The sequence below is a fragment of the Bactrocera oleae genome, chromosome 5, assembly GCF_042242935.1.
Source record: "Bactrocera oleae isolate idBacOlea1 chromosome 5, idBacOlea1, whole genome shotgun sequence".
NCBI classification, from domain to species: Eukaryota; Metazoa; Arthropoda; class Insecta; order Diptera; family Tephritidae; genus Bactrocera; species Bactrocera oleae.
In genome coordinates, this window is record NC_091539.1 from 45,896,323 (window position 1) to 45,919,553 (window position 23,231).

Consider the following 23,231-nt stretch of genomic DNA (forward strand, 5'->3'; position numbering starts at 1 on the left):
TCTTTTTGACAAAATAGCGGCTTCTTCAAAATAAACAGATTTTTATGATGAAATTTCTACTTCAGAGTCGCTTAAAAACTTAAAATTTTCTTTTTCCTTCGATCATTACATGATAAATATATTATATTTAAGAAGGTCGTGTGAAAATTTCAATGTCGATCAGTACAGCTGTTTCGGAGAAATTTGCCACAGCGACTCTGAAAACAGCAGAAATATTTGTTTAAAGTTTTAGTAGCCGATTACACAAAATTAAAATATTCTTACAAATACGCTCATCTCTTCGAAACGATTTGCCGAATGAACTTCAACATTCCGGAAAATATTTTCAAATATATGAACATTCGCTATTTAACCTCTTAAAATCATTTGATTAATTATAAAAATAAATCAACGCTCTATTTTATTGTGTATGTATTCTTATACAAATATGATGAACACCTGATTAACTCATTCAAGATTTCGCACTGCATTTATACACACCACTGATGTATAGAACAAAACAAGTTTTTATAATAGTTGTTTTTTTTTTATTTATATACCCTCATAAATTAAGAAAGATAAGGAAAATATGCACTTGACTACTTGCCAGTTGCGCCTCGCTTACTCAAACATTTTAAACTACAATAAAACACCAAAGTTTCGTTCTTCATGTACGAGTATGTGTGTATGACTGTATTTATGCACAAATGTGCTGCACGAATGCACAAGGGTTTCGCGGGCTGTCGAGTGCCGGGTGCAGGGTGCCAACATTAATGCGCCGCTTCACTCTCCGAACACCAAGAATCCACTTAATAAAGTCATAAATACGAAACGCAGCAGCTTTATATGCCATTCTTTAGCAATACGCAGACAAACAAATACATATTTAGTTGAAAAGCAGGAAAAATAAATTGCTAAAAAATAAGCAGAGTAAAGCATAAGAAAAGTCATTTGTCTTATTTGTTTGTATTATTTTTGGCATTTGACGCTGAAATTCGCCATGGGAAATAGAAAACAGCCACAATGAATTCCGCTGGGAGGCTGGCGTGTTGTTGCTGCAGTGGTGTATGCATGTCTGGCTGTGTGTGTGTGTGTGTGTGCATTTTGGCCTCGTCGACGGTGCAAACAAGTGGCACTTTGTGAAGCTGACACAACAACTGAGGCGTACAATGTCGTGGAAATGTCGTTTGCAATGAATGTGTGTGCGAGTGTGTTTGCATATTATAACTTTTGATCCTCTTATACATACACACTCGCATACACACATTTTTTACTTCATAAAATTCACTTTGGTACAAGCAAAAAAATAAAAATAAGAGAATTACGAAAAATTCGTGCGAGCATGAAAAATACTCATAAGCGAACGCGTGCGAAGTGGAAATCGACACACACTTATGCGGCTTGTAATTGACAATGCAGAAACAAAAACAATAACAACAAAAACAACATTAACGGCGGCAAAAGTTTATGAAAAAAAAAAATATTATTATTTTATTTTTTTCCCCTCTTTGAGTGGTTCTTGAGAAGCTGACTTCAACTTTGCAAAGTTTAGACTAGAAATATGTCGTTAAGTTTTTACAAATATCCAGCGGAGTGTTATGAAGTCGTTTTACTATTCAGTATAGGTACTAAGTGTGTAAGTAGTTAAAATTTGTGTGAAGATGCATTAACTATATTGGAGAGAGTGACACATATTACTAGCATACGATAGACTGTTTGAAAAATAATGCTGAGAATTTTTAATACATACATAAGAAATCATATGAAGACGGTAAATCAGCGAAGTATGACATACATTAACTTTTATATTTTTATATCCTGAAGAGGGTATATTAAGTTTGCCATGAAGTTTGCAATACCTAGTATGAAACATGGGAGACCCTATAAAATATCTATATAAATGATCAGCATGAGGAGCTGAGTCGATTTGGTCATGTTCGTCTCTCTGACTGTACTAGCCGCTCTGTTTTTGAGATATAGATCTGAAGCTCTTTTTTCTCCAAGAAGTTGCTCATTTGTCGGATCCGTGGATATCGGACTAGTATTGGATATAGCTGTGAGTAACAAGAGATTGTTGTGGATAAAGTTTTTATTAAAGTGGGCATAGCCCCGTCCCCTTATTGGTTTAATGTACATATCTTCCAAACCGCTGAAGCTAAATCGACCCAACTTGCTGGCAAGAGGTCCTTTTAATAAAAAAAATCAGATAATAACTACGCCCACTCCGCGTAAAACGGTTATGTTAAAAACTGTGCGATAACTAACTGAATAAATGCGCTATAGGCATTAAATTTTACAACCGAGATGGTAAGGTACCAAGGATGGTAAGGGCTTTAAAGGTTCGGGTTTAAAAATTGGATAAGGCACATGAAATCATATACCTCAGGAACTATCATTAGGCGAAATCGGATGACAGCCACACCTACCTCCAATATAACAAACTTTTACATTCCAGCAATTTCGTTAATTTTACAATATATAAATCAACCACTAATAAAAATTTCAGAATAAAAGAAATAAAGCAAATAGTACCCTCAAGGTATTTAATTTAACGGCCAAAAATTGTCTAAATCGGAGCACACCAAATATATATTTGATATCACTGACCAGAGTTCAAAACCTGGTAATGTTAAGAAAAATGTGGTCGGTGGTATAGATATATTGCTTATAACTGCTGATACATGTACTTACTTATTTTTCGATAATTTTCCAGTACTAATATAGCTATGTGAACAATCCTTGGTTGTATCAACAAAAGTGGGTCTAGCATCCCACAAAACGAACGAACAAATTTTACGAAAAATATATCAGTAGCCACAATGTTGATTTAAGAATAATTTCAGAAAAAGACATTGAGCAAAGCATAAGCGAATTTAACGATATTATAGCTAAAGCAGTTATCTCAGCAACACCTAAAGAAAACAGTAACCCGACGTCCTAAGAAAAATCACAAATAATGAAATAGAGAAGCTAGTAACTAAAAAAGGCGAGCTAGACGTGAATGACAAGCAAATCGATCTCCTTTTACACAGCTGAAATTGAAGGATGCTGTACGTAAACTATTGTAAGAAAAACGTTCAAGAAAGCGGATAATATAACACTGGAAATTATATAAAGAAATTGACTCCAAATTCAATCAACAATCAAAACTCTGTTTGAAAAGCTTAAAAACACATTAAGCCACCGGTAGAAGCCAATATTCCTAGAGAAGATATTTCAGCCTTGGCGATTTTCAGCTGCCAACTTTACCTAACACTGCTCCCAAGTCACTCTTGTCTATTAAGACCTCAACTTTTAAAATTAAAAATATTGTAAAAGAGATATATCCAAAAAAAAATCATCAGAACACGATAAAATTACTTCATGCTAAAGGAGCTACCAAATATTGCTGTAGTAATGCTCTCCTTACTTTCTAATGGAATTTTTGGTATTCGGATATTAACCAAATACTATAATGGAATATGGATAATGGAAAAAGTCGCAGATCATCATGATAGGTAAACACGGGAAAGACTTAACACAATCGTCTTCTTACAGACCAATAAGCCTCCTTTATCTTTTTTTTTATCTTAGCCTTTCCAAAACATTTAAAAAAGTGTTGCTATCAAAGATGTTTACTTTCCTCTATGAAAATAATACAACTGCAAGGTACCCATTCGGGTTTTGTACAAAACATGGGACTGTAGAGCAAGTAAATAGAACTACTAACGAAATTAGAAAGGCATTCGAGTACAGAGAGTATTGCTTAGTAATATTCACTGATGTAGGTCAGGTATTCGATAAGGTGTAGCATGAAGGATATTTATATAAAATTCAAACATTATTGCCTTTCGAATTGTATAAAATATTGGAGTTTTATTAAAAAAAAACAGGAAATTTACTGTTAAAATAGTAAATTTCATATCAGATGAACGACCGATAAGGGTTGGTATACTCCAGGAGAGTGTACTAAGCCCATCACTATATATCTTATATACGGCAGACGTTCCAACCGGTAATAATGTATTGACATCGACTTTTGCGGATGACACAACCTTAGTATGCTGTAATAAATATCTCTTCGGAGCGTTACGGGTCCTAGAGGAGCATTTAGCTCTAGTCGAAGAATGGCCAGCCAACTGGCGAATAAATGTAAATAAACAAAAGCATGTTACATTTTCATTGAAGTATTGAAATTCGGTGATGACAGCATGCTGTTGTCCCAAAAATGGGTAAAATCGGATCGATACTTTCCTTAACCTCATAAACCTAATATAAATATTTTCGAACTTCCCGTTAACTTTATACTGCATATATCGGTCAATATGTAAAAAATCTACATGAAATTCAAAATAACAGTGTAGCCTCTTGCCTAAAATGGATAAAATCAAGGCAGTACATAGTTTAATATAAAGTTTTGCCAACATCTGAAAGTATTCTCCCGAATATGAGCCTTGCGAATAGCCAGAGTATAAAATGCTCGATTCCACCTGAACTTAGTCGATCCTTAATTTTTTTATTTTTAAATTCACGTTATTTTAATAGGTACACAGTGTTATTAAGTTTCTCATTGGCCATATATATAAATTTTTCTAGATGTTTTTATCTTACAGTTTATATGCCTTACTTTGCTACATTTTGTCATATACGAGCTGTGTTAAAAAAAAAACGGGAATATTAAAAATTAAATTTCGCGAATTTGAAGAGTCTAATTGTCAACTTTTTTTTTATTATGTTGATATACAAGCCGCTGAAGTATGATACAATTTTCAGAGAAAGTGGCATTCTAACTTTGCTACTAGAAGAAATCAGCTACTCGAAATATATATCGACTCTTTCAGACTGAATCTTTTTTAGCGATTTTTTTCTTCCTATTTTTTTTTCAACAAGGAGAATGTCGAGATTATATGCCCAGAAAGCATTTTATTATGCCTTTAATATTTCTGGTTAAACTTAGTTGATTGACATAAGTTTCATTGCCAGTAATTGTAAAGAGTGGTGTCATAGTCTTAACATGTTAGTCATGTGTAGTGTTTGATTGGACTATAATGCTCATTAGATATTTAAAAAAGGTTTACAGCTAAGTAAATCCACTTGCTTTTATAATGAAATCCACCTTATAAGAGAAAAAGCAATCTATATTTCATGTGACGTCTCATTTTCAGGGATATAACGAAGGCGCTTTCGACAGACAAGTGGATTTTGAATGACATTCCAAGTTTAACTGAGCCCTGTACAAATTTGTATCGGAGATTTGATTCAGATATCTGCATTTTCACTCAAATAATCGCATGTAAGGGCGGAACGAAGAACAAATAGCTTTTTTTTACATTAAGAATTTAAACAGAAAGAATTTTTTAAATAACTTCTTGATTACTTCCCTATCAACTCAACACCTCACAACACTAAACTTTAATCAATATCTCGTTTTAATAGAGGTACTGGCTAGAGCTCGGAATTTATCTAAAATCACTACTACAAGTAGCTGGTATATTGCATGTATTTTAAGGAGATAAATGGGTTTCCTGGACAAAAAAAACGGTCAATTTTCAATATTTTTTTTTTCATATAAAATATTAAATATTTTATTCAAACATTCTATTATTCTAAAGATGCATGATCTAAAAGCATTCTGTGAAATTTTCAAGGCCCTCGGAAAAAAGATGCCTCCGCGTTTACCAAAGAACTTTTTAATTAAGACCATGAACTAGGTATTGGACGAAGGAGAAAAACAATCAAACAAAATTGTATTTTTGGCATTTATTTAAATCCTTCGTTCAAGACCTTGTAAATTATATCTTCGAAGACTGTGTGAAATTTCATTAAATCGGTTAAGTAGTTCGCGAGAAATCTTGACAACCCAGTTTTAAGGGACTTTATAGCTGACCTCGAGCGTGCAACTTTTCAAGGTTGTATGTCCAAACCTTTTACTCGGACCAACGTGAGCATTTATTTAGGACAATATTCTAGAGATGTTATTGAATTAAATAAGACAATAGCAAAATCAATTTTTTGAATCAATGTAACGTGTTAAGTAAAACGTGATTCAAAGGCGGCATTGCTGCGACCCAATTGAATAAATTGTTTGAGATATTATATTATAATGCCATTAATTAAAATGTAATAGTCCATAGACCTACCAAGGGAGCGAACTGTTTCTGTCGAATTTCTTCTTTTTCTTGACTTTCTTCTTCTTCTTGAATTTTTGCGAAGTTTATCGTAAAACAAACATAAATAACAATTAAACCATATTCTTTGCCAAACATAAAAAAAGAAAGATTAATAGTACAAATATTTCTACCTACTTGTATTTCTGTCTTCACAGGAACTTTCTTTTTGCTTAGTTAAACAAAAGCTTCTTCAATTTATATACTTTACTCTATTATCTATAATACATATTTATGTGTTTGCTACTCCTTAATTTTCCACACGTACACGCCAATCTATGTATTGAATTGCCTGGTCGCTCATACGATATCGTCTATACTAAAGTTGCTCATACGCTACGGCACCCCAAGCGCGACACAATTCTTTTGTTTTTAAGCAATGATCAAAAAATAAAACAAAAACCAAACGAAGAACAGGCCTGGAGAAAAACAGGAAAATGGAAGAGTAGAAATAAAAAATATTTCTAAGAAAATTAGTAAGAAAAAATAAATAAAATGAAATAGAAAGTAGAAAGAGAAAATAAACAGATGATAAAATTCTTAGGCAACGCAATCTGGTGGAACTGAAAAACATGACAAGGGCGCAAAAGAAGTGTGCGGAACCGAATATTCGACAACAGGTTTGCTATACATGAGTGAGAAACATGAAGGAAATCGGCTTAAAAATTTTTTAAATTAAGTTTTTTAATTTTTGTATTGAAGAAAACACATTATAAAATTTTAACTCGATATCTCAGAAAGTTCAGTTCAATCAGCTCCATCAGTTTATTGATCTGATCAAAAATTGAATTATGCCAGACCAAAACATTGGGTAAATTCAACTAAAAAATTAAACCACAATAAAAAATAAATGGCCTAAATCACTGCAGCTGTGGAGGGCCTCACTTTAGTGACTTCGGAGATCGCGTGTAACTCGCAAAATATTTAATTTTTTGTTTTAAATTTTACTGTACTGTATAAATATACTTTAACTTTATGTATAAATATACTTTGGATTATTCCTATTCCCCGATTTTCCAAAATCTGATCCGGGAGACAGTTATTAGTCAATAGACGTTAAAATAAGAAAAACTATTAACCTCAGTTGCACTAAAGCTATAATACCTTTCACAAATACAAAATATCCCTTACAAGAACTTGATTTTGAACGGTCAGTTTGTATGGCAGCTATATACTCCAGTCACGCGATCTGAATAATTTCTTCGGAGATTTCACCGTTGCCTTGAGCAATAATTCATGCCCGATTTCGAGAAGATATCTCGTTAAATGAAAAAGCTTTCCATATGCGCACTTTATTCCGATCGTTCAGTTTGAATGACAGCTATATTCAATAGTAGTCCGATATCGGCGGTTCAGACAAATTAGCAGCTTGGCGAGACAAAGAATTGTGCAAAATATCAGATCGCCTTGCTGATCATTTATATATATATATATATATATGTATTTATAGGGTATCCGACGATTCTTTCTGGGTGTTATAAGCTTCGTGGCAACTTAATATACCCTGTTTAGGGTATAAAAAGAGAGTGGCTGATAGTATAATAGGGTATTATTGGAATCTATTCTGAAAAACTACAAATATTATATAAGAATTAATTATATTCCTATATATTAGAACTGAGGTCAACAAAGCTTTTACGCCCGGAGCAAAAATTCACACCCGGGTACAAAGATATAAAGAATGTGCAGCCAGGCGCAACACTGTCAGCTCTAGTGTAATTTATGCACGAGCACAATGATAAAACATCACCAAACCCCTCACTCACAATCCAAAATCCACCAACGATTACCGACGACAAAAACACAACAAGCAATGGGTGATGATGTGGTCAATAAATACAAACAAATGCGACAATTGTGAGTTGCAATGGCTCCATTGATGCTAACACTAATAGGCAGCAGGCTGCCTACAACCAACCGATTTCAGCTTTTTTGCTTCGTTTTTGGCACACTCACATTTTCGTAAGCCACCACCCCGCCACATTCCCGGCCGATTTATGTCTCTTAAGTGTGTGTAATACGCGCGTCGGGAATATTTAGATAGTCGACTTAACGGCAATCTATTTCAAATGGGAACTACCGCAACAATAGCAACAACACAGGTGAAGTAGATGCGGCAGCAGGTTATGCCCTTGGCTGTCAGTTGTGGTGGTGAAGTGAAATAAATTTCCACTTTTCGATTCAAAACCTACTAGAAGCTAGCAGTGAGGCTAGCGTGGTTAAGCAACAACAAAAGCAAAAACAAGCAAATACACATATTGTCGGCAAAAATTCTACTAGCTAGCTGACTGTTGTTGCGCATTCGTAAATGCTGCTTCGCTTTGATTGCCATTGTTTTGTTGGCTTCCAAGTTAGTTGTTGCCCTTATCATGTATTTGTTTGATGCTGCCGCCATCGCCAACGCCACTGCCACTGCAGCTATTTGCGGCTAATATGGTTGACCGTAAATCATTCGACAATCGGAGCACGTTCGGCGGCATGGAAAAACATTGCCCGCCATCCACAATGTCACCTACACGTTTGCTTACGGTCGACTGCTCTCCCGTCTCTCCCCTTTCGGCATCACAGTACACTTTCTACTTTTTCACTTTTATTTAGCCGTTGTCTTCCGTCTGTTTTTTCTGTTTCGCTTTTGCCAGCCTTTTGTTTGTCACCAACTGCCTTCGGCATTGAGCCACATTTTTTTCTTAGCTCTAACGCAGGAGAATTCGCTAGGCTTGTTATTGCTTTTTCCTTTTGCCTGAAGTTGTTTACGTGTGGCGGTGACAAGCAGCTGTGTGCTGTTCAAGCGTGCGTCGCAGCCCGTGTCTCCCGCTGCCAGAGGTTGAGTGGTTAAGGAAGTAGAGGCGGCAAACCTCTAAGCTAGCGCTAAGCCTGTGCACTTTAATACAACTTATTTTAGATAAAAATACCTATAATCTATGTGCTTAGAGGCTATATATTGAAATTCATATATAGAAAGATTTACATGCCTACAAGTACACAAAAAAAAATACACAGATACTTGCATGCATACCTCACAATCACTCGCGTTTTGTGAAAGCTCATTTCAACATTCCTCCTCACATTCCGACTCGAAACTTATTATCTATAGCTGTAGTTACAAGAATTTAATCGGCGCACACTAGAGACATATCTGAAATACTTGTATGTAGCTACATATGTAAGCCCAGTATAAGTACTTGTTTGTGTTATTTTCGATATATTAGCATTGAAGCTAAATTGAATAGTTTCCAAGGAATTAAAGGGTTGTACAATAGGAGCGCTTGAAGTTGGTACTGCTGGCTTTTCTTATAAGGTTCGATTCAATACGAGGAAATTAATCTTCAAAACAGGAGAAAAAATACTGAATCTATAATACCCTTCAAAGGGCCAATTCCCATAGCCTAAACGGTATAATAATACAAGAAAAAACGTTAACATCGGTTGCATCGAGGCTATAATACCCTTCACATATACAAAATATTTCTTACAAGAACTTGGTTTTGAACGGTCAGTTTGTATGGCAACTATATTCCACAGTCGCGCGATTTGAATAATTTCTTCGGACATTTCACCGTTGTCTTCAGCAATAATCCATGCCCGATTTCGTGAAGATACCTCATTAAATGAAACAATTTTCTATACAAGCGCTTAATTCGTATTTCTCGGTTTGTATGGCAGCTTTATGCTATAGTGGTGTGATATTGACGATTCTGATATATGAGCAGCTTCTTGGGGAGAAAAAAATATATGCAAAATTTCAAGTAATCTCCGACGAAATTGTTCAGATCGGATCACGATAGCGATCACAATCAAGTACTTGCATGGAAAGCTTTTTCATTGATGGAGATATTTTCACGAAATTTAGTTATTGTCCAAAGCAACGGTGCAATCTCCGAAGATATAATATAGCTTATAACTGCTATAAAAACTGACCGACCAAAGTTCTTGTAAGGAATTTTTGTAGGTAAAGGGTTCGGTGCAACCGAAGTTAACGCTTCTTCTTGTTTTTTATAACATTAAACGAATAATTCCATATGATACTGACATTCATATAAATGTCCAAAAATCCGTGACTATAGTAGCTTACCAAGAGTCTGGGTGAGAATGAAGCCGGAACGAAGTAGCTATTATGTACACAAAAAAAAGGGTGGAATACTCTTGTGTTAGTAATGAGGCCTATTACTTCGGTAAATCTCAACTCAGCGGCTAGGATGAGTCGGACACGTCCACCGAATACATGGCGACTGTCCTGCTGTGAATATATTCAATGCTGCAGCCGCTGATATTAGCAACAGAAATGCGAGACCTCTTCTGTGGTCGTGAACTGGTGTTTTCTAGGATTTTCCAGGTGAAAAGTATTTAGTTTATACATTTTAATTTCTTAAATTTCAAAGCAGCAATCCTGGTTTAGTATTATCTGCACAACAACAACTGCGAAGCAAAACAGGGCCACGGGAACCCGAAAAACCCTGAAGAGCCAAACCTCTTTAATATAAAATATCAATGCACGGATCTTATTTGGATATTCCGGAAAAATTGATTTTTCTTCTGACAAATATTTGCCGTTAAAAACAAAACCAAAGCTAAGCCGAAATCAACAATGACGCGAAGGAAAGATGGTACATAAAATATATATAAAGGTAAATAAAACAATTCTAAACTTTTAGTTAAGGTGAAATTCTGAGATTTGTATTCAGCGAAGAGTCTGATGGCGAATAGTTTCATTCAGCAAGTTCATTAAAAATTTAGGAAATGTTGGTCGGGTTTTTAGCCGCTTGATATTGATTTGAAGGTAAGAAATCGAATACTCGCTATGAAAGGCACTTTTACAACTAATCAACTTTAAATAAGACGTTCAAAATTCGAAGAATATAGGAAAAGATGGTGTAATATCAGTACTATTGATAAACTTTACATGTGCTGCACAAATAATAGATCAGAATATTTTGTATTTTGACAAAACCATTTCAATCGTACCTTACTCTTACCCTTATTTTGAGAGCCTAGCTCTAGTTAGTAATGTCATATAGTTTCGGTAAATAGCAACATCTCAAAATCGAGATAGAACAATAGACTAAGATGAAAACATTATAATCCTTTTCGGAGATCTCCAAGTATTGAAAACCTTTCGTATATTTGGAACAGTATTTCTAACAAATTGTGACTGCATTAATTGGAAATATATATTATATATACATATATTAATTCCCACATTTTGGAGCTCTTTTAGATATTGGAAGGACCTAAGTAACTTGCTTGCTAATTAGATTGGCAGAAAACTCCTCCTCATCGAACTAAGAGTTACACTACAATAATTTGTAACTCAAGCGAATAACTTTCTACTTATCCACACTCTGACACATATCATAAAGATAAAAAAACGATAATTAATAAATATAGTGTGTAATACTATTGGAAACCCCTTTATTGCTTTATATATAGTATGTACGTATCTGTATGCATACTTTCACTACCGCACGACCTCAATAAAATGGGGCCTATTTATTGTACTTGTGTTGTTGAAGGAGCGCACAATGTTTTATTAAACTCACAGCAAAATGAAAATTGATATCTGCCCCATAACCAGCTGCTCAAGCGGGTGGCCCATCTCGCCAATCAAGTCGCTTTGAGTCGTTGCGCTTCGTTTAACAAGGTTCAATATTTATTATTTAATTAAATTTAGCAAAGCGCTCGTTCAGTGCAATGAGGTAGTGAATTTGTGGGGAGAAATGTTGCAGGAGCTGATAATGCAATGCTTTTGATTAACGGTTTAGTTACATATACAAACAAAAATAAAAACGCTTCAATATTTTATAAGCTTGTGAAAGAAAATGTATACATACCGGAGGTATTTAATAACGATGTATTTTAACAACTGTGAAATATTATAAAAAAAATTAATTTTATAAATTTAGATGTATTCGAGTGCGTTTCTGATATGAAAGAGCAATTAATAAAAATTCATCAGCGTTGACTGTCGAGCTAACTCTCATGCTAAAATGGATGTATAGTTTAGACTGAGTTACTGTAGAAGATGAGCAGTAAGGTTCTTCAAGATTTGTTAGATTCAAAATGGAAAAGTTTGGTTGGCGAGTATTTTGTTGTGACTTTTCGGCATCTCTACCTATTTTCAGGCTTTCCGACAACTTTTTTAAGGGTTTTTTTTTTTAAACAGTGAATGCCGATATTAGAAAAGCGGTGAATATGCTATACACTGCCTCCGCAGTCAAATTCAACGAGCGCGGAAGGGTGATACCAGGTCAACAATCTAAATATCTTGGGCTCACGCAAAACTTATTAAGATACCACCTTAGTCTAGAAATAAAAAAAACGTGATAATTTGGTTTTTATATTTTCAAAGTTTAACTAATTAAGAATATGATTACAAAAGGTTTTTTCAAAATTCAAACTATTTTCGGAGCTGAAGGTATTTTGCTCACCCGGCATCCAAACTGGTTCGGCCAGAACTGAAACGTTGAACGCGTTTTTCTCGAAACTGTTCTTTTCAATATTCACGATTTCTCAGGTTCTGTTGAATCCATTTACCTGCAATTTTTAGAAAATCTTTTTTATAGACTTGTCTATGTCTGGAACTAGCCGTATCCCCAAATTTAAATTTTTACAACTTTTAAAAAATTCAAAATAGTCAAAAAGTCAATACACAAATTTTTTGTTTTTCAGGCAGTTGCCATTTCGTGAATAATTTTTTTTTTTTGTTTTAAACTTTTCCGTAGTTCCAGATATAGCAACAGTATTCCAGATTAATAATTTTTTTCTTTTGTGAAATGGATGCTAGGAGGTTTGAAATCGTAGGTGTGGTCACGAGCCAATTCTTTGAGACCTCCCACTTTTCAGCTGCTAATTTTTGAAAATTTTAACTTTTATTTTTAATTTTTTGATTTTTTCCTGTATTTTTGTAATGTTATTAAATAACTAATAGAAAAATGTCTGGTAAAAATATTATTTGCCTTTTTTTTCTACGAAATTTCTAAAATTACCTGAAATTAATGTCTCTAGACTAGAATACCCCCTTAAGGTTTGCTGCGGCTCATTTCAATGATGGGTCAAAAAGCAGCAACACGAAGAGTACGCTAGAGGGGTTACGTCTAGTTTTAGGGTTACGTCTAGTTTTAGGCTTACATCATGGCTGGGTCAGAGCAGTTTTCTTAACAAATTTATGGCTGATGTGATCGCAAGAAATATTATCAGACAAGGAGCGGATACGAGTTACTTTCTTCCGTTTCAGTCCATCCGTTGACAGTTTAGTGCCTTAAATAAGTTCCAAGTACGTTCGGGAGGAGATGCCAGTAATTGTGCAGCCTCAAGGTTAGCAACAACTTTTAGCTAAAGCTGCCCTCTTTTCCAATTCGAATGGAAATTTCACATCTTTAGATCTGGAGTGAACTTCATTATAGTAATAAATATGACTTTGGGTGCTCAAAAGCAAATTCATATTTTTGTATTGTATTATATATTCTTGTGTAACACTTTCTCGATAGTTCCAAACGAAAATTTAATTTTCCTAAAGTCCTTTTTACACTTCTTTTTTATGTTGAATGGACGGTAGCAAATATTATGCAAACTTTATTCATGTATTTTTTTAAAGTAGTACTTTATTCATGTATTTTTTAAAAGTAGTACTTTTTCTAACAAATTTACGCATTTTAAATCGAGATAATTTTAGATAAAACTTATTTTTTCGTTCCTACTATAATTTTGAACTGCTTTTGTGCCCCGAAATTATTAATTATTATAATTATTTTATTTTTAATAAATTTTCATAAAAGCTTAAATGACAAATGGGCGTAATTCCAATTAATTTCAATATATGTGAGCTTATAATAATTTGCATAATTTAAATAAACACAAGCGTACAAATTATTTTGACAAAGAATCAACTCACACAAGTGCAGAAATACACAAACATGCACACGCACCGCAATTTCGTAACAATACCAATTAATGAATGACCTTACGCATAATTTAAAATAATCACTTTGGTCCGTCATTATTCCACGCAGCGATGTGAGTGGCAAAAAAAAATATAATTAAAAAAAAAAACAACAAAAGTGCACAAAGAATCAGAGTATATATATATATATAGAATATTATATAATGTATGAAGTATAAAGCGAAATAAGGCAAAAGTCAAAAAATGTAAACAAAATTCAATTTGCGCAAATTTATGAGGCAACAGTGTATTTATTTAAACGTGTATATAATTAATAATAATTGCTCGCTTGTGGCAATTACAACAATAAAAAGGCAAAAGGTCAGACCAAAAAAAACATATAATAATGAATAAAAGTGAAAGAATTGCGTTGAACAGCACGCACACAACAACAACCACATAAATATTATGGTACCGTTATTAAGCCATCGACCACTCATTGGAATTACAGCCCAACCAATTTCCAAGCGAACCGCTTGAATGGCGCATTAAAGGCGATGAGAACTTACTTTACTTTAATTAGTGGTACTGCTTATTGTTGTTGGTTCAATATTTCAGTAAAAAGCAAGTAGCAAGTTACATGGCGGCATGGAGGAGTCTTCAATTACATAAGTGTTTATATAAGTATACGTATATTGTAGGTAAACATGAATACACATAAACCAAAAATTGAAGACAATGAAAAGGATAGGATAACGACAGGAATGCGAGTAATTTATCGAAATTTTACGATTCTACTTTATGCCGTATATAGATAAATGGCTTCCGTACTACTATGTGAATAACAAACGAAAGCAGGCACTTATCAGCTGATGAAAAGTTGGTTACAACAGCAAAAAATAGTAAAATACTCTATTAATTGTGAAAAAAAAGAAATTTTTTATACTTTCTCTACACGGATTAAAAAAGATCGAACGATATTAAGGATTTGGGCTTAAAACGAAAGTTTTCTATATATTATATATTTTTAATTTTCACGTTTATTTCGCATTTTAATTTTTTTGTTAAATGTCAAAATGATAGAAAGTGGTAGAAGAGCTTAAAGCTCTTTGTGCGTTTAGTACAAATCCATTGGGGTAACGGGTGTTTTTTAGACGTGCGGTTTTTTCGGAGTTAGTCTTTTCGACAGCTGCTACTTGATTTTTGCTTCGTTTGGTTTGCCATTTCATAATGTATAGATTCCGGAAGAACGTTTGCCAATCGTGCAAATTTATTACCAAAATAATGGTTCGGTATGGATAATGGATTGGTTTTGCACCAATATGGATTGGTTTTGCACCATGTTTACTCTAATGGATAATGCGCATCCTCACTATGCCCGTGCACTTTATGCAAAATTTTTCGAAGGGTCTTGGTTTGCGGGTTTACAAAATGCAACTCGTGCAAGAATTGAAGTGCGTCGCCCGATTTTCAAAAGAATATTTTGTTCAGCGTTGAATCTCTCTTTTATGTACGCTATAACTCAGTGGCAAAGATAGAAAGATTAGAAAACCTATTGTAGTCAACCGCCCGTAAACCGTATATAATACAAAGAAATAATATATTACTACTAAGTATTATTGTTTAGTAGTGAACTGGTGTCTTAATTCTGTTAGTATTACTGTCAAATTTCAGAACCTTTCAAAAATGGCTATATGTGAGCATACATTTTTTTTTCAACATTTTTTACAATTTTGGGCAGTGCGGAATATTGACATATTTTTGATTGATGGAATAATGCTTTATATATGTTTATTCAGTGAATTATTGTTATTATGTCAAATTCAATGACAGTAGTCGAAAAATTAAAACTATAGTCAGTTAATTCGTAATCACTTTATGATAACTCTTTTCGACTCTATAGCACTAACTCTATTTCGCACTACAGTTTTGATAAGCTATGACATTGATGAACGTAGAATTTAATGATACATCCAAAATACATAATAACTTGGTAGTCTAACTTTTGAGAAGTTGAAAAAGGTTTTGTCTTCCTATGTTTATATACAGAAATAGGTACAAGTTAATTATATTTCGGCTTTATCTGGTACGCTAGGGACCAAAAGTACTGTGCGTGATCTTTAGATGGCCAAATTAGATTAATTTATGTTTTTAGTTAATATAGAAGCGAAATATCAGATTTTTGAATTCTATTGAACTATTGTTTATTCTTAGTTATCAGGTTATCTATCATACATAGATAGCCGAAATATTTTGTAGTAGATCCGCCGATTATAAACTAAAGTCCTTGTTATGAATTGAGGAAACATTATTTCCGAAGAGATCACGATGCAGCAAAAAGTGTGAATTTAATGATGCTATGTGGTACCATAACGAGGTTTGCTACCAAAAGAGACTATTATGAACTATACAGATCAAATTCTTTATTCAGTTTCATTAAATGCAAATTTTTTTGTTGACTGGCTTGCCGTTCTGGCTGAATAGACGCATATTCATCATGTAAAATAATTCTTTCTTTCAGCGAAATGCTAAGCGCTTGCACAATGCCCACATCGAAACTATGCGAATACAAAATCTGTGTGCCGAACCGCTAAGCGCTTGACTTTTATCAATACACTTGCATGCGCGCACAAAACACTCAGCTATCAAAAGCAATTGAAACTGAACTGGAAAAAAGCAAACCCAACAAAAATAACAGAAAAATCACTAAAAACACGCTCGATTCGGCAGACTTGGGTGGCGCTGCATCAATGGTCAACTGCCCGAGGTTGATTTCGGATTGAAGTGTATTAAACGTATGCAAACAATGAAATTGCGGATTTTTTGCTCGGACAGCGGACGGACGTGTGCACTCTGTTTTCACAAGTTAAATTGATTCTGGCAGCTAACCTAACCTCTTCGCGTCCACGTAGCTAAACTCAGACTACTGATTTCTGGTGAACGTAGGTTTCTTCGCTTTTCTATTTATTTTTGTGTGCGTGTGTGTGTGATTCTTGGCATTGCTGCTGCTGATGGCCGAAACGCCTTAGTCATGCTTTCAATTTCGTTGCCGGTTCTATGGACACGAGTACACGTCCATGTCCATGTTTAGGCATTCATGCATCCATTCAATCATTTCTGAAATAGCTACAAGTATGAACGTTGTTTTAGGTTTATTGATTGCATGCTTGGCCCATGTGTTGCTTAGTTTTTGTTTTTTGTTTCTTTTTGCTGTTGTTGTTTTTATTGTTTCTGTTGTTTTTGTGGTTAGTGTCATTGCAACTGTCCATCAGCTGCAGCCCAAAACACAATATTTGCTCCGACTCTCCAACATTTGTAATAGACAAATGTTTATCTGTGTTTCTCTTCACACACACAAATATGTGTATATGCACAACCATAGTGTAAAACACATGTTCGTACATATGTATGTATATATGTATTTATCTATTGCTTTCAGACCATTCGTATTTCATTTATTGGCCAAAAGTCATACTTCAGAAGTCAACTCAAATATTGTCCGTAATCTGAAGTGCACACATCACTCATGCATATGTGTGTGTGTGTGTTATCTGTAGTCTCTCGTTGTCCGAAAACATGTTGCATCTGCGGCACAACCCATAAAATATTATAGAATTGGGTATATATAAATATTTGAGGGATTTCTAGCCAACATTGTTGAACATAAAAGGGATCAAGTAAAGTGAGGCAAATGTGCCAAAGACTGCAGGAATGATTGATGAAGCTCATGAAATATAAATAGATTTGAAAGTTAGACTTTGGCTGGCAAGTAAAATTATGTATGTAAGGAAGTATTTGAATAGGGCTTCAATTGTTTAGTCACCACTGCTAATGAGACAAGAGCGGGCGGTGAGAAGTCAAAACTATTTTATCAGAGATAGGAACTGATAACAAACAAACTTTCATGTAGTGGGGAAACTCTAATTGGTTCCAACGGAAATTTAATTTGCGGAAAACAGATTGGAGCTGAAATTATTAGGTATTACAAATCTAAAGGAGATCCCATAAAATATTATTTGAATTCAATAATAATAATAACGAGACGGATGAGATATCTACTTATATAAAGAGGACAAAGTCGGCTTAGTTACACTATTTATAACTTAAGAACAACCATACCGATTTTCTTGCGATCGCTGATTTTTCGTCATTCCCCGAATATCAGAAATAATCACTTAAACAGTTATTCTAAAACAAGAAAAAACGTTAACACCGACTTTATAATACCTTTCACAAATACAATATATTCTTTACATGAACTCGATTTTTATCGGTCAGTTCCATCAAAACTTTGGTAAAGATATCTCGTCAAATGAAAAAGCTTTCCGAACAAGCACTTGATTCCGATCGTTCAGTTTGTATGGCAGCTATATGCTATAGTGGTGCGATAGCAGCGGCTCCGACAAATGAGCAGTGTCTTAGGGAGAAAAGGGCGTGTGAAAAATTTTAAATCGATATCTCAAAACTAAAGGATTAGTCCGCCTATATACAGACAGACGGACATGGCTAAATCGATTCAGCTCGTCATGCTGATCATTTATATATATTTTTTATTAGGGAGTGTCTTTTAACTTTAACGTTGAGTCAACGTAAATTTTTGAAATTAGAAGCTCATAGAGTTCGCAATCTTTAGCCTTGGATGGACATTTAAAATTCAAACGAATGGATATTTAAAAGACCATAAAGCAATATAGGGTTATAAAACGAATAGATGGGCCGGTTCGTTTTATAAGGGGGTGTCTTTGAACTTCAACGTTAGGTCAAGGTAAGTTTTTCGAATTAGAAGCTCATAAGGTCTTTAGCTTTGGATGAGCTTTATTACATTAACGGGTCTGGGGTTGAATCCGGTTGTTTGAACTTCAACGTTAGGTCAAGGTAAGTTTTTCGAATTAGAAGCTCATAAGGTCTTTAGCTTTGGATGAGCTTTATTACATTAACGGGTCTGGGGTTGAATCCGGTAAAACGGATCTGGTTGTTTTCACTGGATATACAAAATACCTCAGCAGGAAATGTCAAGAGCAAGGCAGCAGGGAAACAATGGATCAACGCATCAAGCATTTGGGCACTCCACGGTAAGATACACTGGAGGAGATACCAATTGTGAAACCACAGAGTAAGTTGAAATTCGCTTCAAGAGCAGATATTCTAAAGGATGACTACTTCCCAGCCTACCAGACTAACCTAACCTAAATTCGGCATATGCAAAAAAATCGATTATTCACGAGTGTTTTTATCAATCGCAATCACATTTGAACAAGAAACACTTTGTCTAGTATAGTCTATTGCATAAAGAATTTAATTGTAAAATCATTAAAGAAAATAATTTTACTAACAAAAACACACCAAATAAACTACAAAGAGCAGCTGTTTCTTGTATTTTCTCTTATTGAGTATCACCCTGTACTTGTATAGTTATGTGGTTTTATTACTCATGACCCGGCACTCGAATACTTCTACTCCCTCAGCAATTTAATCAGTAACAATGTTATATAACTGTTTCAACTCGTATGTAAACAAATCCCCACGTAAATATATACAAATGTATGTACATCAACGTATAAATTTGTTTTCTGCTTGGGTACTAGATAAAGATTTATGACTTAAACTTCATGAACTTACAGATTTGGCAACATTAATTACTGTGCAAATATGAATTACAACATGTGGAAACAGTGGGAAGTCATAAACTAAGACCATGGAGACAATAGATGATTTGTATATGCATTAGTAGTCGGATGCGTATTTAAGTGTGTGTGTGTAAGCAAGTCTTTCGTTAGCCCTACAAAGCTATGGCAAACCTCGTCTATCAAAATGTTCAGTAATTGATTTGATGACATTTAATGAAATGACAAATAAACAAAAGGAGTTTTAGTGACGAAAGGAAATAGAAAATCTTTTTATGGCGAGCTTTGAGTGAGCTGACAAATTACAACCTAAAAAAAAATATTCGAGTTTAACAAAGTATAGAATTGGCATATGTACATATATGCATATATATGTAAGCCACTCTCTTTAAGTGCTATTCCATGTATGTGGCACGCATGTAATTAGTGAATAATGTGAATAATGCAATGTATCTTTATGTATTGTTATCGCAATCGGCATTGAATTCATGCATCTAATTAGTAGCAGACTCAAAATGCTGCAGGCTCATGTTGGAATATTCGGGCCGACGGCTGAAATTGTACAATCGAATGGATATTCTTGGTTTCAGCCAATCAAACTAATTGCAAAGCATTTTATTGACGCACACATACTACTACATAGTCACGTATTGTACAATGAGGACACAAGTGCGTACCCGTTAGGACCACAAGAGAAAATAACAGGATTTTAGTAGTGTATTTTATTCTAATTATAGAGTTGATGTAAATTTGTCTTTTAGATATACATATACTAAATATTTCATCATTCTTCTACAAATTTTATCAATTAATGAAGAGTTCTTAAAAAACAAAAAACAGGAAAAAACGTAAACTTCGGTTGCACTGAAGCTAGAACGCCCCTCACAAATAAAAAAAAGTTTCCATATAAGAACTTGGTTTTGATCGTTCAGTTTGTATGACAGTTATATGCTTTAGTGGTCCGATATCGGCGGTTCCTACAAATGAGTAGCTTATTGAGGCGAATAGGATGTGTGCAAAATTTTAGAGTGATATTTCGAAAACTGAGGGACAAGTTCGCATATAAATTACAGACGGACAGACGGACATGGCTAATTCAATGATGTTTTTTTCTGCGTATTACAAGCTACATGGAAAACCCCAAACATGTCAAAATACCCTGCTCAGTGTAGTACCCTGCAGTACACCATGGCGTATGAACAACACAGAACTTGTAAGCTAATTGTATGAATACTCAGTACATTTGCGTAAAACTTTTCAAGAAATGTTTTTATGGAAAAAACTAATAAAACCTTTTTTATAGAGCGTAAAATTTTGTATTAGAAATATCAAAAAATCGCATGATATTTTAATTAGAACTACATGAATTAGCATTTGTTCACAAAACTTTTGATGTCTCTCACTACTATTTTAATTTGTCTGCCTTTTTTCTGTTATCTTACCTATGTACTAGTTGTCATTAATATTATATTAAATCACTATTTTGAGATAATAAATTCTACTTCCATCCTGATATAACGTGGACAAACCTACCTTTTTGCTTTTTACAAATGTTTAAAATTATATTAATGGTTTAATATTGTATATAACTAACTCTTCTCATATATAAGTCAGTAACTCTATTACAATACATTTTCCATTCCAACATTTTCCGATTATTGCCTATATATTATATTTTAGGTATTGAATTCTTTTTGATATGTGGTAACTCAATAAAAACCTGAGTCAACTGGGATGTGGGTTAAAAAAAGAGTAAGTTATGTTATCCCAAAGAAGATCAACAAATGTTATTAAAATTACCAAAATATCTACCGTGTACATGATATAAAGTCATACAGAAGGACAGATATCACAATTTTCGATACATAGCGTGCTACGGGAAGATATCAACAGCTTCATTCAAACGACCTTATGTTCGGCACAGAAAGTTCTTAAGTTTAGCAAAAATTGTAACATATAAGGTTGTCATATATCTCCCTTCCGCTTTTTTGTCTTTTGAATTTCGCGGCTATGTACAAAGCGCTACAGAGCTCGTATCTGGCAACACTATACATAATTTGAAAGGTCTTGACATAACCTACAAAACAACGCTATGCATGATTAGTTTGGATATTGCGTTCAACAGTTATATACGTGTAAACATGGAGTTCACAAACGCCGAAATTCGCGCTATTTTAAAGTTTTCCTTCGTTAAAGGCAAATCCGCTAGAGAAACGTTCCGTGAGATTAATGGTGTTTTGGGGGATGGTACTCTATCACTTCGAACCGCGGAGGAATGGTTTCGACGATTCAGAGCCGGTGAAAACGACACCATGGATAAGCCAGCCGGCGGAAGACCTGTGACGACAAATACCGATCAAATCATGGAATACATCGAGTTAGACCGGCATATGGCATCTCGTGACATCGCCCAGGAGATGGGAGTTAGTCACCAAACCATTTTGAACCATCTGCAGAAGGCTGGATACAAAAAAAAGTTTGATGTTTGGGTGCCGCATAATTTGACGCAAAAAAACCTTCTGGACCGAATCAACGCCTGCGATATGCTGCTGAAACGGAACGAACTCGTCCCATTCTTGAAGCGGATGGTGACTGGTGACGAAAAATGGATCACATACGACAATATCAAGCGAAAACGGTCGTGGTCGAAGGCCGGTGAATCGTCCCAAACAGTGGCCAAGCCGGGATTGACGGCCAGGAAGGTTTTGCTGTGTGTTTGGTGGGATTGGAAGGGAATCATCCACTATGAGCTGCTCCCATATGGCCAGACGCTTAATTCTACCATCTACTGCGAACAACTGGACCGCTTGAAGCAGGCGATCGACCAGAAGCGTCCAGAATTGGCCAACAGGAAGAGTGTAGTGTTCCACCAGGACAACGCCAGACCACACACTTCGTTGATGACTCGTCAGAAGCTACGGGAGCTCGGATGGGAGGATTTATCGCATCCACCATATAGCCCGGACGTAGCGCCAAGTGATTACCACCTGTTCCTGTCCATGGCGAATGCCCTTGGTGGTGTGAAGTTGAACTCAAAAGAGGCTTGTGAAAAGTGGCTGTCCGAATTCTTCGCAAATGAGGAGGGGGGCTTCTACGAGGAAGGTATTATGAAGTTGCCGTCTAGATGGAAACAGATCATCGAACAAAACGGCGCATATTTTAACTAAATCCGATCACTGTAACACTTTTTATAAAGCATTGAATGAAGAGCAAAAAAGCGGAAGGGAAATAACGGCCAACCTTATAATTATATCAATATATCAATATATCTTATACACTGTGCGATTTATACAGAATAAAACAGAACTTCAAAACTCGGTATTTAGGGCTATTGGAAAAATTTGTATATTTAGGATATACTTATAATCTAAATATGCTCTTTTTTAAGTTTTCCTTAGTGGATGGAGTTGTAGTTCGAATTTTTCCATTTTCAGATAAAGATGTCAAAAAGTTTTTTTGCTCTTAGCCCAAATTTTGAACTGAATAAACTCGAATTTGAATATTAAGATTCTGATTTATTTTTTAAAAATAAAATTCATAACTTTAAGGTTGGGGCTTCGTTAGAATTAATTCAAAGACATCCTCGTAGGTTTCCCTACATGGCAC

General features: G+C 34.7%; 1 protein-coding gene across 1 annotated transcript in view; it reads right to left on the reverse strand.

Moving 5' to 3' along the window:
- The window catches only part of Tpst (tyrosylprotein sulfotransferase), a 127,917-nt gene that overhangs the window by 33,474 nt on the left and 71,212 nt on the right, over window positions 1-23,231 (reverse strand). The window lies entirely within an intron of this gene.